Here is a 17658-nt window from a genome sequence, read left to right on the forward strand (position 1 = left end):
CCCCCCCCCCTCCACCTCGAGCTGATATGTGTTGAGCATTCTTGCACAAAATGGCTGCCGTGCTCCACTCAGGTGGATGCGACAGACTGCTGGTGTCACTGAAGCGCTACATAAATTAAATCCATCCTCTGTATTGTTTTGCTGTGTTCGGGTCCTTTGTGGACGCCAACCTTCGGGCAGTGGGTGTCGCCCCCAGCCAATAACAGCATGCAGGGTGTGAGGGCGGGGCTCGTGGTGAGCAGGTGGTGCGCCGTGCTGTGCTCTGGCACTGCTATCAGGGGGCGTGTGCTGCCAATGACGGGGATCCGACCTCCAAAACCAGCGAATCCTGCTCGTTCTGCCTGAAAGGGACGTTAACGACGTTAGCATGACGTTCGCTCACGGAAAATCATTTCTTTAGATTCCAGCCAACCTAGATCCAAGCGTGAAAGGACTCTGAATGCATCGAAGCTTCTGGAAAGATTTGTCCAGTGGGGCGGTGATGTGCCTGAACGCCGTGTGACAGCGTCTTTAAAATATCACTAATTAGCCGAGGGGGTGAGTTCTGGTGGCTCGCCGCTTCCTCGTGGAGAACTAACACACTAATGAAAACCAGTCCTAAGCCTCTTATATCTCCCTTTATTCGGAGTCCTCCCTCAGCCTTTAAATTGCCATCATTTGACAAAGTAATCAACATTGTTTTAATTAAGTTGTCTGACTTGCCCAGATGCATTTTATCCTCTTCCTGTTCGCCCTCTCCCACCGCGCGCTGCCTCCCTTCCTCCTGCTTGTCTGCAGCACCGAGAAGCTGCTTTCCATCCAAACTTCCCTCGGCCTCACTGCAGCCGCTCGGGCGCTGTCTCATGGTGGAGTTCACACACTTCTTGCACGCTGGTTTTGCCGTGATGAAAACATTTCCAGCAGCGAGTCGCTGACAGTGAGCCGATGTCACAACATTGAAACTACATGTTATGTATTTATACTACATCACGTTACATTTGATCAGCTGCAAAACATCTCAAGGTGAGAGACTAATTAATTGAAATGAATTCAAAAGCAGCTGCTGTCGCTGTCCATGGTGCTGTGCTGAGCAGGCTGCCGTGCCCTCCTCACACGTTTACTCACATACAATGAAATGGTCTGTAATTTAAAGAACGTTTTCTGTGTGAGGTCTGCCTGTTAATTACCTGAGAAGTGTCACCTGACCCGCAGGTATTTCCTGTGTTTATCTGTGAGAGTCTTACAGGACAGAGTCTCCGTGTTTGCCACAGAGCAGAGCCTCTGTTGGACTCTGTCCTGCATACGTTGGCCTCTCATTCAGCAGCACAGGCTGACACTCGTGCACTCCATAAGGCACTTTATGTAGTTTGTGATACAGCCACTTTGTCTCCCACAGTATAGCCTCTTCCCAAATTCCCGCCTCATTGACTCAGATGTTGGCATGTGGTCCCGGTCAGTCTGAGTGGTCGGGGCCGTCTCGCTGCCGGTTGGCCGTCGGGCCCCTGATGCACTTCTAGTCTGCTGTCCACACACTTTGCTGAAGTCTAAAGTAATGCAGACTTTTGCTGAGTGAACTCTCAGTGTTGTATTGACTGAGCGAGTGTCAGGGAAGCCAACAAGTGGAGCTACATGGATGTGGCAGACAGTGTTCGGTGCACATCGGGCGTTTGTGGGGGGGAAGTTTTGGCTCATTCACCCAGCGGCGTTGTGTACATACTCAAATGTCAAGCACATTTCACCCACATGCATCATTTCTTCCATGATTTTAAATGAAATGCACTTTGCAGATGTACAGTCAGCTTACAGTGTGCAGCAGAGTATGAACACCGGATTGGACTCGGGTTTCGTCAGACATTCGGGGCTTCTGATCAGGATATGCTGCAGCCAGCCAGTTGGAAACAGCAGACAGCTGTAAGTGATGTGTACACCCCCTCCAAGGAATGCGCATTTAAACCAAGAGCAGACTTTATATGCACATAAGTGTTTTCATTTCTATAACGCAGAGATGCGCATGTGATCACTGAGATGATCCTAAATGCACGTCGGCTGAGGACTGTGGACGGAGTGACGCTCCTGATCAGTTTCAGCTGTGATGCTGGAGGATTGATCAGTAGTGTTGGAATGTGGCCTCTTAAAGGGGCAGAGCAGGCGTCCTCGTGCGCCGTGCCGTGTTAAAGGCCGGCCTGTCGCCTGTTGTTAGGCTTTGTGTTCTCCAGCAACACTTTTCCTGTCAGTAACCCTGACGACGGAGGAGCAGAGGTAATTAGTAATTAGCTGAATTATATGACGTACCGTCCATAGTGTCCTTTCAATGGAGCTCAGCTTTTCCTTTCATGGCTTCTTTGCCACATTGTGGACAGTAAAGTTTCCAACAAACAAACTAACTCACTCCCTTGACCTCGTCTTTTATATTTGCGGCAAGGTCACTCATCCTCCAAATGGAAACACCTTTAATGACACTGCTTACTAAAGTCTGAATAGACCTCCCACACATAATTAGCCTCCTGCCCTTGCATTTGGTGGCAAGTTTTTGTACTTCTACTGAGAAAATAAGCTGAAGAGTAAAATTAATAGTCAATGCTATGATCTGTTTCAGAGCGGTGGTGATTAAGGATGAAGTAGATAAAGTTGATAAATCAATTTGACTTATTTAAATGAAGTCTGTAGATGTGTTATAATGGATGTGTAGCAGATGAATAGAGGGACACCCAAACTCGATGTAGATGGCAACGAGCCGAAGCTGGAGGACGTTCTCAGTCGACTTTTCGCATCCAAAACATTTTCTCATCATGCCGATAAGCAGCAGAATCTGAGCGGCTGATTTAATTTCTCCTACTGCTGTTTCACATTCGTAGGATATACGCTCTGTGTTCAGGAGATGCACATCCATAATGTCCTGCAACAGTTTCAGTCGATCCACGAGCAGAATTAATGGTCCACAGATCGTTTTTTCCTCCCTCCTGATGCAGATCATCTTACGTGAGGCTCAAGCAGAATTTCGAGCGTCCACCATCTGCCTTTGATTGCTATTAACAGAAGTGCTGCCGACAAGAACGCGCAGAAGCATTTGCAGATAATGCCTGAACACAGGAAGGTGCTCAGAAAGGGTCTCCAGGTCCAACCCCCCCCCCCCTGAACTGACTGACTTTTCCATCTCCTGACGTCGAGATCAGAGAATCGAGATGTCATGCCTCCTCCCACACAGCGCGCGTCACCGCCTAACACTTGAGTTTCATTGAGAAGAAGTGGGGCCAGAGTCGAATCCCTGACCCAGATTCAGCGCTCTGCTCCCGTCGTGGCGCTCGCTGCATGTTTGCCGTTCCAATTATTTAGCGGTTCAGTCGCATAACGTGGCGGCGTATTAAAAATGCCTCCTCGACACAAAGCGCCTGCTCCTGTAAGGTAAACAAGTTAATAAGAGGCATTGTGGCAGAGGAATATTGAGCTGTCCTCTTTTAGAAGCTAATTGCATCTGTTTCCCCCTAATTTTGCTGTTTTCTGCTTCTGTGGCATTAACAGTGCTTAGATTAATTATGCTAACATTTAATGACTATTGTCTTGAAAGACAATGAAAGGAATTCAGCTTCTGTGGGGAAATGACTGAATTTGCTTTGTTTATTGTGCGTGAATGATAGTCCAACGTTTTCAGAAATGCTAAATAAATGTGAGTGCATTTATTCCACTTAAAATCCCATTTCATCCACAGTCTGCTGATACTTTCCCCACCAGTTATTATTTTTTATTTGAATGTTTCCAGCGCTGCCAGCGTTTTTGATCCTGTTCGCTAATCTTTCAAGACCCCCAGAATATTTTCCTCTATGAATGTGCAAACAGTGAATATGTCAAAAGACAGAGCAGACCTTCTGTTTTCTTCCACAAGAAGCCGTTTTGTCTTCATTCGTTCTTTTTTATCCGCATCGGAAAAACAAAAGAACATCTCAGACAAAAAGCAGAACATTGATTTCATCTGTACATCTATGTTTGTTCTCACTTCACATATTCACACATTGTTATGTTGTTACGAGTCTGACATTCACATTTCAATTCATTCCTTTTTTTTTTTTCTACAAACGTGAATATTGGTCATTTTCTATAAAAGACATATTTTGAAATTATATTTTTATTGCATTTATTGTTGATGTACGAACGGGAGTCTGCACACGGTGTTTTATTTTGAAAATTTACCAGATTATCTACGTCGTTCCTGTGTCTGACTTCTGTCTTGACGCCTCGTCTGGACTCAGAATCCTCTTGTTCCACTCCTTTTGTCCATTAGTGGGGTCTGTTCGTCACCAAACCAGCTTCCAAACTGCTGATCAGAACACAAATGAAAAGCGGTTTAGTGTGGAGCCGCTTCAGTCCAACTCTGTGCCCGAGTCTTGTGATTTCCTCTACGGTTGGCTTGCATAGTGCAGCCCAGGGGAAACACACTGACGGCTCCATTTTCACAGTGTTCCTCTGCCCGTTCCCTCCTAAACACCTTGATTAGCAAAGACAACATTAGTCCTCTCCTGGGACGGTGTATCTCTGAAGAGAGGGCATGTTGGCTCTTGTACATGTTTCCTTCGGATCACTGGCGGATTAAAGAAAAGTGCACGGACGCTGAAGAGGACCACAGCCCCGCTGCGTCTTTGTTTCCTCTGAGCTGTTTGTGTTGTTTGAAACAGGAAATGAATGCGAAGCAAACAACCAGCTGTTAAGGGGTATTTAACAATCGATGACCTCAATAGGCAATTGGTGGAAAATGCAGCATCAGCAGAGCTTATCTCTTCCTACATGTTGCCAGTGAAGATCTCTATCAGTGACTTATCAAACAGCTGCAGATTATGGTCATGTGTGCTATGGGGCAGTAAAGACCTTGCTCATTTCCCCTTAAAGCTGATGCTTTGGCGTGGACTGAGACAAGTGCAGACTGCGGTGAGTGATATGCTAATCCTCGCCACTGTGGGTATTGGATCATGGTCAAAATGACTGGAGATCAAACAGAAGCAAAAATCAGCCCTGAAATGCTTCAGGATTCCTTTTTGGTTTTGTTTTGTTGTGACATTTAGACCTCAGTTCCACGTGGTCGGCTTTTAACATTCAGACTGTATCTGGACAACTTGCCTGATTATGCATAAATGCAGGCAGAGTGCATTGCAATACACGGGTGTAGCTGAGCTAGCACCACACCACCACGCAAGCTTCTCCACCTGCACTGATTACCTTCTTACAGTAAATGCACGTTAGCTTAGTTAGCTCCTGAACAGCAGATGTTTGGCTGTCACATGACCCTCACCTTGCATGTTGTGGTGTCACCTGACCTGAGGCACGACATGTCTGCCGACCTGATGTCACCAATCAGAATGTGGGCGGATAATGGGAACGCTTATCAATACCAGGTGTGAATTCAAAGACCCGTGATCAGACTTCATTGTCCAGATACAGATTATATATTAAAACCAGTTATTAATGAGCTCTTACTGACTCCATTTTCCCTCAGTCTCAAAGCTCCGAGTAAATACATCTCGAAGCATTTAAGATGGATTGAAATCACCTGAGGAGGTGATGTGGCTTTTACCTGATCCTTGATCAGTTTGGCCTGGTCTGTGAGGGTGAGAGCCTGTGAAGACGGTGACAGCAGTCCATAAAGATGTGCTGTGATGTGTTTGTGTTATGGATAGTTGTTAATTAGCTAGCTGTTACTGCCAACCTCTAAACGTTGTAACTATGAACAGCTCCAGTGCAAACGTTCTTCTTCTGGTGTTTTCGCCAATTGCGATCAGACGTGTGATCTGGCCAGCGGAAACTCGTGTCTGAGGCTAAGTGGAAACCAAAGTGTGTTAAACCTCACTGGGATTTTATGAAGATAGAAAACACTTGAAAGTACAAATGGAGCCGACGTATATGGTGTCTCGTTTGTAAGGTTTTTTAATACCACTAATTGACAGCTACGTTGTTCCAGTTCAACGCAGGCTCGGAAACGCCAGCTGGGTAATTAGCCAGACGAGAACTGGAGTTCTTCTTAGAACAGAACCCGGAGCTTCGGCTGGTTTGAAGCGGCGTTTCTCAGCCGAGCAAGCCTCCCCTTCATGGCTCAACTGCTGATCTGTCAAAATTGCTTCACGTAGCCGGGGCCCCGAGTGACTCCCCACTGTCAAGCCAAATCCTGTAGCTTCACCTTTACAAAGTGCAAATGTGAGTGTACTGTAAGAGCTCAGGGCTCAGCAGCTTTGTTACCAAGGAAACTTCAGTGGAGGCTCTGCTCACAGCTTTCCACAGGGACACAGAGCCTCACTTCACAATCCTGCCATTGACAGAGCTGTGGAGAAATAGATGGAGACGACCAACAATGTCCCCTGAATGCTTGTGTCCAATTGAAAATGGCTTTCATGTTGAGTGTGTCAGCGGTGGACCGGGGGCACCAGGTCCCCCTCGCTGGTTTATCACTCAGTCCTGCAGAGCCCTGGATCCTCTCCATCCTCCAGCTCTTTGGAGTACAAACCAATTCCAAAGAATTTGGATCAGTAAAAGGAGAATAAAACCAGAATCAGTCATTCTGCCGACGTCCAATGATCGCAAAGGATTTTCAGGCGTCTCCTTGTGTTACCTGCTTTTTTTGGATCGGGGTTGTGTGAGTGCAGATGAAGCCGCTTCACTTTTGTTCACCTTCAACCTCTGAAAGAAAAGTTTGGACTTAATTAATGTCACATAGTTCAACGTCTATAGTTCCACTTCAAAAACATAGATCACGCTTGCCAATTATGTTCCGAATGTTATCTCAATATCGTAACTTAATTTCCTCGTCATTTGGAGATTTCAGGCCGTTATCTTGTAATCTTGTAATTATCTCATCAAGGTCCTCACTTATGCTACGATAAGGATTTAATTACAGTGTTATCTGGAAATATCAAACGTGTTTTTTATGATCGTGGCATGAATGTTGTGTTATCTTTGGATTGCAGAGAAGAGGCCTGCACATGCTCTCACTGTGGCCACCATTTTTTTTTAATCTATAGATAAAATACTGGTGGTGATCAGGAGTTTGATAACTCGAGATGACAAAGGATTTAAGTCGTTGTAATCGGTGTCAGCTGATCAGCCCTGAACTGCTCCGTTCGTCTTCTGCCCTCGTTAATTAAACTCATCTTTGTATTTTTATGTTACTTTAACAGTTGAAGAGGAAACGCGACATGTCAACATCCTGCAGCACCATGAGTCCGTTTCAGTTCAGCCTTTGTCTGACCTCCACGTGACCTGCTGAAACAGAGGATTAGCATTAGCAGCCAGAGGCGCTCTCAGCCTCTGGACTGAAGGTTTGGGACAGTCACCAGCCTGGATTTTGACATGGTGTCTAGAAGGCTTCCTCTGAGACGGGACAAACAGGAGATCTGATTATGGATCTTTAACACCATTAGCAGCCACAGTGGAGGAGGAGGAGGAGGATCTTGAACCCCAGAGAAAGTCTCCAGCTGGACTTATATCCCATGAGGCAATGCAGCGCCTCTGTATGTGCCAGAGGTTTTGAATTTTCTCCTTCACTCGTCCACCAGCTTTGAGGAGACTGTGTGAATGTAGAAGCAGACAGTTGGGCCGGCGGTATAATGAAGAGAGCTCAGCTGATTTTTCACCGTCCGGCTTCCTCGTTAACGAGGCCTCCACCTCTTTCCAGCTGAGCGACGTTGTCCTGCACCTTTAATTCTGACAAGGGTTCAGCGTGGCTTGATGTGATGGAGCCGCTGATGGCGCTCCTCCTCTGCCTACATTCATTAAGACTCCCAGGAGAAAAGGCAGATTAAGGTAGCCTTAACTGGAGCATGTCTCACCCCCACAGATTGTGTCGAGCTCTAACCTTTTCAGCCGAAACAAACAAATCATTGAGTGCGGGTGCTAATAGGGGATATTTGCCTGCTGGCGACCGTGTTTGCATGTGTTGTTTGGTAAGTGCGAGGACACGGGGGGGGGGGCGGGTGAGGGCTGATGGGGAGGTTGACGTGACTGAAGACGAGCGCTTCTAGCTAACTTTATCTCCGCTGAGGCAGTGTGTCAGGCGCTGTCCTCTCTGCTGGCCAGTGATGGAGAGCCCAGGGGGAAAATAACAGAACGATTTCTAAAAGTAGCGAAGATTTCATCGTGCAGGTGAAAAGGTGAAGGTAATATTTGAGTTTATAGGACATTTTTCCCTGTTTTTAGCTCAGCTGAAACAGTTTGTGCATGAAGTTCATCAGTGGTTTTTGAGGCAGGAAGTGATGACCGGAGCTGCATTTTGTTTGCAGACGCTGAGCGGGAGAGTGAAGCTCCTCTGATTCTGTCCAATTTGGCTGCAGACGAACCTTCAAAAGGCGCCCACTTCCATGTTTCTCATTCTCTCTCAGGGAAACAAAGAAACAGGCCAACTTACGTAACAGTTGTGAATGTTGCCTCAGAAGTTTGCAGAGATGATTTCTTGCCGAGTTGCAAAGTAAACATGCCAGATGTCAGCCTAAGGTCGGTTTGAAAGATGCTTTCGTTACTGTCCAGTGGAATCCTATAAATTAGTCCGACAGCAAATCTGAAAATATCCCACAGTAACGTCGTTTGCTCTGTTTCTGAGAGCGAATTCATGCTTACAAGCTGTTCAACAGTCACAGAAATAAAGACACTTCACACCCAGGATAGAAACACACTGAATGGAATGAACATTAACTACTGATTAACTACGGTCTTTGAGAAGAAGCTCATTCATTACAACCCGTATGCGCTGGGACTGTCAGGCCATCAGGCTGGCTAACATCTCCACAGGCCGTCCACTGGTGGCTTAAAGCGTGCTCCAGCGTCAGAGACTCGCAGGTTGTTTGAATACTTTTTGGATTGGAAAAAATCTACTCTGTCAGTTTTCTGTGCAGTTGAAGAGCGCCTCCCCTCGTGGGAGCGCCCCACAGCTTCAGATCTTGGTGGTGTGAACTTAATGAAGTTAGCTTTAGTAGCAAGCCACACTTTACGCTTTAATGTTGCCCGTTGAGCGTTCCTCAGTGCGTTCATTCATTTGAGGCTCTGTTTGTGTATTCCCTTTAATGGCTCTCCTGCCTCACCGCTGCGCTCCCAGTGCTCTTCTTCAGGCCTTCACATTTCTGCTGATGCAGCCGCTCACCTTCACCAGCCATGCCCGCTTTACAAGACGGATTCAGATTGCACATCACAGGGTGGCCCCCTTTCCAATTACGCTTTCTATTTACAGTGTAATTACAGTAATATTTTGCCACTATAATGCAATGAACTGGGAGATAAGCCTACGGATATCAAGCTGTAGAAGGGATCACTAGTGCACCATTTGAAAAACCTAATTGTGTTCTGTGCAGTGGAGGCTTTTTAAACAGCATTTAAAAGCTAATCAAATCAAGGATTTGCCCAAAAAGGCATCTGGCGAGACAGCTTTTTATAGAGGCCTTTGCACAGCTTGTCTCTAATCTGAAAATGAAATTTTACTTTCAGCAGTCTGTTATCTTCTCTCGCTGGTGTGCATCAACGGTCTTGTCCTCGCTCCAAATGAAATTGTTTTCTCATGCCTGTAATATCAGTAATCTTGTGTATTAAATTGCAAGTGAAAACAAAAAGCAAGACAAAGAGAGTGACTCAGCTTAAAGAACATCCTGGCAGGTGCTCCGGTGAAGGGACGGGGGAGACGGTGTGGCTGCTACCAGGCAGGAAGTGATGAGCCCTTTCAAAATAACAGCTCGCGCATTTGATCTGAGACTGATCACGTCTCTCAATCTGAAACTCACAACAAGAAAACCAAGGCTGCAGACAAAGTTGACTCAAGGACGTGAAGACAGCACTTGTGATTTTGACATTGAGTTATTTTCTTTTTTCAACAACTGTTAATAAAATGTGCTAAAGTTTGATGGCAGAGCTCTTCGTGCAGTGGAATCATGCAACTTTCTCTGCAGTCTGGCTGTAGTTCGTCTTCATGAACCCTGATTTTCCTAATGAATGAATCTGGGATGAAAAGAAAGCACCAGGCTGGGTATTGATTTTGGGTTTGACTGGAGGTGTTAAATCTGTCCCTCGTGACGCTGCCCTGGGATCTGACTTCGTCCTGAGTGGTTTCACTAATTGTCCTCAGTGGAGATTTGATCAGCACTTTTTGCCCATTGTACAATATGCTAATCAGGTTTGTCCTACTGAGGAACTCGGTGTTTAGCCGCTGCTGAATGGTGCGTGTACTGAAGGCTATGTGGCCGTGCTTTTCCCATCAGGTTTGCTTTGCTTATATTAACACATATTTGAGGCGCTGCTGTTTGCTTACTGTTGAATCCTGCGTGTACTGAAGCCTCATGCAGACACAAAACCCAACGACAAGGTTTTCAGTGTTTTCTTGTGTTTTTGGTTCTGCCTTTACCTTCAGAGTTGCAGCTTTGGGCTCATATTTACACACTGTTAGTGATTGCTCCTCTTACTTAACGTGCTGTTACCCCAGCACAACTGATTAACCCTCTGATCATCTGATAATCTGAACTGAAACACACCTGGAGTCACGAGGTAATTACCCCCAGGTGTCCCAAACAGTTACGTGCCTTCAGCTAAGATCTACTGAACGATACAAGTCGGGTTTTTCTTAAAGCTGCTGGCTTTGGAGGGATGAAATCAAACATCAGAAATCCCAACCTGCACAAGGATGGACGCTCTTCTTCCTCCTCGCTGGAAGAGATTCTGCCATACACCGTCTCTCATCCACTTCATCTTTGAAGGCCAAATAACAGAGAGGACTTTAAAATAACCATGAATCTGTAAAAGTTACCCTCTGCAGCTTTGTATATACAGTCCACTCAAAGTTTTCCACCACAGCTGAGAGCAGTCTGTCTTTTGGTGTATTGATTCAACTGATCTGGTGCCAGAAAAACACACCTGCACAAGATTCTTTCCAGCAAACACTTCTCTGGTCAGTGTAGACCCTGACAAACCCAGGTTACACATTGTTAGCTTCCAACTTCAGCGTAGTTCTGCAGCTCTGTAGATATTACTTCGCTCTTATTCTGCAGGGATTGTTGAAGGCAGGGAACTGCAAGTTAAAGTAAAACAAAGTACAGTTAGATAAGGTTGATGGGTGCAGGACAAATAAATAAATACAAATCCTTCAGGTTGTTTTTATGTATTGGAGGGTTTTGACTTTTCAGATACTCAAAGGAGGATCTCCTGTAAAAAATAGATTTGAGGATATTTCTCAGTATATTTTGGGCTTGGACGTCTCCAAGTGTGAGTGCACAGCAGTGAAGAGTGATGTGAGATGGATCGGATAAACAAGATTACTGAGAGCAGGTGTGACATTTAGCAGTGTGACAATAATGTTCCCTCTGGTTGATCATGGACTCACAGGACCGACTCTGTTTTTTAATATTGTTGCTGTCTTCTTTGTCCTGCATCTGCTGCACTTTGTCCCCGTGTCGTGAGAATTGAAGTTAGTTCTTCACACTTTGTGATGTGCAGCATCATCAGCCAGAGCGTGAAGCTTCATTACAAAGCAGTAGTTCGACGGCGATGCTAAAGCTCAGCTGACATCTTAACAGAGGAGACATCTGTGGAGACACTGAAGAATCTGCACATCCGTTCTGCGTGAAATGAGTCTTTGAGATTTGAGGAAGCACTGGAACTGCTTCTCATTGAAGGTAAAACAGATAAACACACTGCGTGTTTCTGTGGGATAATAAGGAGATCCAAAGGCAGACAGGTGTGTCTGAATCACTGCACAGGATGTTCAGTCGTTTCAGCAGCGAGAGCACAAGTCAAGGTTGAGGATTGCAAAGCTCTGAACTTTGCCTTCATTTCCATAACCCTGCACCCCATGTGGACATCCTGTTCAAGGTTGCATATTCTGATCTGTAATTTCAAGGTTGTCTGTCTGCAAAGGCACGTGCCCTAAAAGTCAATTAAACACGACTACACAATGTTTGAGGGAAGGATTAAATCTCGAATGATGTGAGGAGCGCTAATGAGCAGTGAACGATGGAGCTGCTGTTAAATACCTGAGCACAGTTTTTACGCTCGTGCTCGTCTCGGCTTGACGGCAGTGACGTGGTTTTGCTAGTGATGGTGCGTGTTGGACAAAGATAAACCATTAAAACATTTTCAAACAACATGACTTTATAAACACGCGGGGGGAATAAGTTGGATGTGAAGTGGACGGACTGCATCCAGCCTTGATTCACATTAGCTGCTGATCATGTTTGCGTGGCTAAAGCAGAAACAACGACCTTATATTACCTTCACATGCACCAACCAGGTGAGCTGTGGTCCAGTATTTCCTGCTCTGTCTTCAGTCTCTTCATCAGCTTTGAACAGCATTTAAAGGCGGTCTGAAAAAGGCAGTAATGGGAGTCTGACGAAGACAACGCTGAACCTCTGATGCACAGCGTTCTTCAGCAGGGGTTACTGGTACTTCTGCCCCCAAGTACGAACAGCACAGCTGACCTTTGCTTTAATGCATGCACGCTGGGCTGGAGGGCATCTTCCCAAAATAATGTGAAGCCATTGCTGCTGTTTCTATGGAAATTGCTCAGTTTCATTAGTGACCGACAGAAATTTAATGAAACACTGCAGAAGGTCTCAGATTGTGAGAGGCTCAGCTTCAGTTTTGTCCCTGACTGGTCCAGAGGGGAAATAAATGCCACATGTTGATCTTTCAAGACTTTTCACCAAAGAGAAGAACTTCTGCCCCATTTGTTCCCAGATCCAAGAAAGTTGGTCTTTATTTTAATTGAATGATATTTTATTTATCTCAAGCAAATCACTGAAGACTTGAGAATATGAGTGAATAACTGGCCGTCACGTCTGAGCAGGCTTTAATGAAGTTCTCGCCTCCACACGGAGCAGAGCAGAAATCAAAGCTGGCCTCTCGAGTGAATGAGAAAAGGCGGATTTAGTGAGTCACAGCACTGTTGAGTTGTCTGCCCATCTCTGTAATGAAGTAAGCAAGGTGGCCCTGATTGAAATGGCAGAGCAGGAAATGACAGCTTCAGCGAATCACACGGCACCAACCCTGTAACAATTTACCCTAGAGGAAAATTGACAGTTGCCAAAGTGGCCATTATTCTCGAGCAATCAGGCTTCGTAAAAGTGCTGACACCAGGTGAAAATCACCTCGTATTCAGAGCGATGGCTCAGGGTGTGTGCGGGACGCTGCCATTGTCACGCAGGTAAACCCTCATCCATCTCAATAGCGTGATTAAAACACAGATGTGGACATAAGTTAATTTAGCTTTTTATCAGATTTGATGGTGGCACGGACTCACAATTCATCAAGTAAATGGAAAATGATTAAAGGTGTTTTTCTTTTGGCGCACGTCATCAGTGTAACAGTCCCTGGAGGCACGAAAAGCTTTGCATTGATTGACTCGGTGCAGCATCACCCCTCAGGACACGCGTTTCTTCTCCAGTATCTGGGGTGTGCATCCTCAAACTGTCAAGCTGTCATGTTAAAGAGGATAAATGCCAAGGCTCTATATTAGGCTTTCCAGATGAGACTGGGCTGCTGTGCTCAGGCTGATCTGCTGATTATTTAAGAATAAACTATACAAAATCACATGTATTTTAATTAGTGTGTAATATTATATGTAATCTCAGCTGACGGTGTAGCTGCATTAACTGTCTGTTAGAATTCCATCTGGATATCGACACCGTCAGTACAGATTCGACTGTACTCCAACAATTAAGCATGCAGCAGCGCTGATACTGATATAGGCGATGGTGTAAGTGATGACAGCAGGCTAAAGTGAAGGTGCTTGACACTAATGAGGTGAGCTCATGCAGAGAAATTCAATATCGTAAGTGCCATGTACACTCCGGTAGAGTCTGGAGCCCGAGGCCTCTGCTTTTAAACTGTATTTATGACCCACGTGGAGGATTTCATGTCGTTGTCGTGAAGTTTTCTGATGTTTTGCTTTTTGCTTTTAGAAAAAAATGAGACAAACTGGGTGAAAATCGGTGCATTCAGTGTCCTGCTTTCGGTTCGTTTACCTCAGCGCCCCCGCCTTGGATCCATCGGGGTTGGAGAGGATCATTTTTCATGTTCAGTCTTTTCTGATGCTGCAGCACCGCTGCAGAGCTCCAGTCGTCCTCACAGTGACTTCGGAGACAAGACAGATCAATGCGGTTTATCGAAGACGGCTGATTGTGTTGGTTTGTTGTTATTTGTTATAATTTAGAATCACACATTTTCACAGGATGTTTTTTTCTGAGACCTGCAGGGTGTTTTATGGATTAATGAGCACCAGCTAGCTGTGCGGCGGCTAACAGAGGCTCCTGCTGGGCATCGTTTGGCCGCATGAGGCTGAACTTTTTGCTCTGGTTGGTTCGTCACCAGCACTTCAGCGCAGACAGTGAGAGAGTGATTTCAACCATTTAGCTCGTTTTCTTCAGATGTCTCCGCTTCCATCTCTTCTTCTGGTGCGGTTTTCTTTGGACGTGGTCCTTAAATCACGAGGAGGCTTCCGGTTCTGGATCGTTTGTTTAAGTCCAACTAGAAAAGACTCTGTGCTGCTAATACTTCAGTTAATGACTGTCTCACTAATGGTAGTCTGAGAGGGCTGATGGTGAGGAATACCATCTTTATGCATCACTGCAGTAACATGAATCTGAAACATCTCCAAGGTCGACATCTTCAACGATAGTTTGGCACAGAAAACATTCTGTAGCAAACGATAAATTGTGGCATCAGTCACAATTTCTGCTCTTGTTCTTGCAGAAACGGCTTTGCTGTGTTTTTGTCTTGGAGGAGGAGGCAGAACTGTAAAATGATACCAGAGAAGCAAAATGAGCTCTTTTCCCATCGGGGATTATATGGGACAAAGTTGTTTGCTCGTTTGTTTTGGGATGATGATTAGAAACCGTAATATCACACTGTTGCCTTCGAATCGTTGCCAACACGTTTCAGACTCATCACCCTGCTCGTGTCTCCACTGACAGCTCCTGAAGGACGGAGGACAGACATCAGCTGTGTCCCTGCTTTCCTTATTATTGGCTGCCTTTAAGTCGGTGACGCAGGAGTTGTTTTTTTCATTGTGCAGACGAGCACTTCAAGCACCACATTGTTTTCTTCATTTTTATTATTTTTCCTTTGTAAACCTTACAGCCTTTTTACCACAAAGCGTGCATATGTGGTATTACCACTAAGCACCTTAACGCCAGCCACAGGTTACCGTTAAACTCACGACAGCATGAAACCTGCTTGCATTCAGATATCCATCACAGTAAACACGGTGGCTGCTTTTATTGTGAATTTATTTTATTGTTGCGTGGTCGGGGACTCGTAGACCAAAGGCTGCTCAGAAGAAAGAAGAATATGATGATAGGAAAAAGAGTTGTGAGAGTATTAGAATAAAGTTCTGTTTTTTGAGGACACAGTCAGCATATTGTGGTGTGAGGTAATAATATTTCAAAGGTTTTGATTTAGAGGATAAATATGAAGGCCGTCAGACTTCAGAGTTTGAAGTTTTTATTGGAAAATTAAGGAATAGTTTGTCGTTTTGACCTCGTAGAGGAACCTTGACTTCAAATACATTTTTAAAGGCTTCATTAATGCAGATCATATCATGTCTTCAGAGCTGTGTGCTCATTCAGGTTGCTGTTAGCTAATTACTGAGACTGAGGAACAAGCAGAGAGTGGAGGAAACATGTTAATGGGTTAATCTGACCCTGCCTGTCATGTGAAGCACGACAAGGTTAAACCTTCAGATCGCTGACAGGGTCCTTCACAGAGCTGCATGTGAGGTCATGTGACCGGGTGGATGAGATGTTCTCCAAAGCCCAAACTGCGTCTGATCATACAGTCACACCTTCAGCCACACCTGATCGGGATCAGCTGGCCCGTCCCGGCCGGGCGTGCTGTCAGCGGAGGAGAGGCAGCGCTGTGAGGCTCGCACAGTGGCATCGCTGGGTATTTTTAGCCGTGTTGACTGAAAGCCGGGGCCGCTGCTCTTTATCCCCCGACGTGTCCCCGGGGAGGCCGTGGCTCCTATCCTCTCCGGCAGCTGCCACGCACCTTCCCACCGGTGAGGAAAACTAGCTGTGTGCGTGGGCGGCGACAGGATGACAGCACTCGGGGGACGGACAGTGGGACCGTGTGGTCCGCTGGCTCGGCTAGCCAATTAGCACATAGCGATTGACCTATGAAACAAGCTGAGAGAAAAAAAAAAGTTTTTCTACAGAGGGTGGGTGGCAACCTGGAGGGGCCGTCTGTCAATTAGCGCTAAAAGCCTGGACGTTGGTGTGTGTCCATATGCTTTCTGGAGTGTCTTTTTAAGCACTCTGCCTTCCACTGGAAGTTGCTGCATCATTTATCTTATGATTGATTCTCATATTCTTCCTCTCACCCGTCTCTTCGCCCCCCCGGTGCCCCCTTTGCCCTTCGTCCGTTGCCATCTTCTCCTCATATTTATTTCGCTCTGACACATCTCCGCCTACTTATAGATTTGATGTCTCTCCCTCGCTCTCTCTTTGTCAGTCCGGCTCGCTCTCCTCACCCCGTCCTTCCTCCCTCCCTCGTCTCGGCGTGAAGGGGCCAGCCTTCGCCATGTGGGGCTTCATTAGGTCTGCCTGGACAGCTCTCACTTTGGTAATGAAATTCCATTATTGAACCAAAGTGAGAGATCCCAGCAGCGAGCGGCTCTCCTCTCTCCTCCGTCCTATCTGCTCTCGGACTCCCTGTCTGTTCCCACGCCTGGTCCATATGCTGTGACTCAGCATGCAGGTGGTGCAGCAGCTGGATTTGCGACTGCATGACCATGTCCTTTAATCAAACGCCTATAGAGTGCACGGGGTTCCTCCAGCCCCTGTCGGCATTGCCCTCATTTTCTCAGCCTCGGCTCCTGAAGCCACTGTTTCACAGCCCCTGCATGTGTGAAGCCCATTCCCAATTCTCTCTCGCAGATGTTCAAGACTCTGCTTTTTTCCCCCCTTCCCATTACGACCGCGTGCAAATGTGCAAGAGGAGGCACTTTAGCCTGCGGCGTTTTAGCATTAGCGGTGCATTTGCTGAGGCCTGTCTTTTTGTTTGTGATGCTTAATGATGTTTAATCAATTATAAACCATATTACTCTCTTTATTTTTCATGCCCAAAGCACCCTGAGTGCAGAAAGGCTTTTTAAAGTTTTATTTTTCTGCAGCACTCACCTCAGAAGGCAAGATACTCGGAGGGTGGCCCCTTACATGAGGAGTCCAGATTCAGAATCTGGGTCCAGGCTGTCTTACCGAGCAGACTGATGATTGAGTCCTCGTACAGGACCTCAAAGACAAAAATAGGTCTTTTCTTAAACAATCTTCCACATGACTGCGGCACAGACGATCCATGTGAGCGTCTTGTGAAGGTTTAGCTACGACCTTAAGATGAGGTCATTGTTGAAAGAGCTTGAGGTGCCACAGCTTTAAAGCTCTATTCTTGTCTTCCAGGAGTCATTAATCACATGATCAGTCAGGTGTCTCTTCGTCCCACCGGCTGCTCATGCTTTTACTTTGGAGATCTCTCCTGATTAATCACTTAAGAAAAGTCCCTTCTTGCTGATAAACTAATTACATTGTGCATACTGACCGGCCAACGTGATCCCGGCTTAAGGCATAAGTCAAATCAATGCTCCCACTGTTAATTTATCTCTCTCCTGACAACCCAATAGGCTCTCCGGAGTGAGCCGGCTAATGAGGACTTCCTAAAGGTTAAGTAAACACAGAAGGTTT

General features: G+C 46.0%; 1 protein-coding gene across 10 annotated transcripts in view; it reads left to right on the forward strand.

Moving 5' to 3' along the window:
- cadm1a (cell adhesion molecule 1a) overlaps positions 1–17658 on the forward strand; it is a 314635-nt gene that overhangs the window by 122995 nt on the left and 173982 nt on the right. The window lies entirely within an intron of this gene.

Source organism: Chaetodon auriga, chromosome 15, assembly GCF_051107435.1.
Source record: "Chaetodon auriga isolate fChaAug3 chromosome 15, fChaAug3.hap1, whole genome shotgun sequence".
In the NCBI taxonomy this organism is placed as follows: Eukaryota; Metazoa; Chordata; class Actinopteri; order Chaetodontiformes; family Chaetodontidae; genus Chaetodon; species Chaetodon auriga.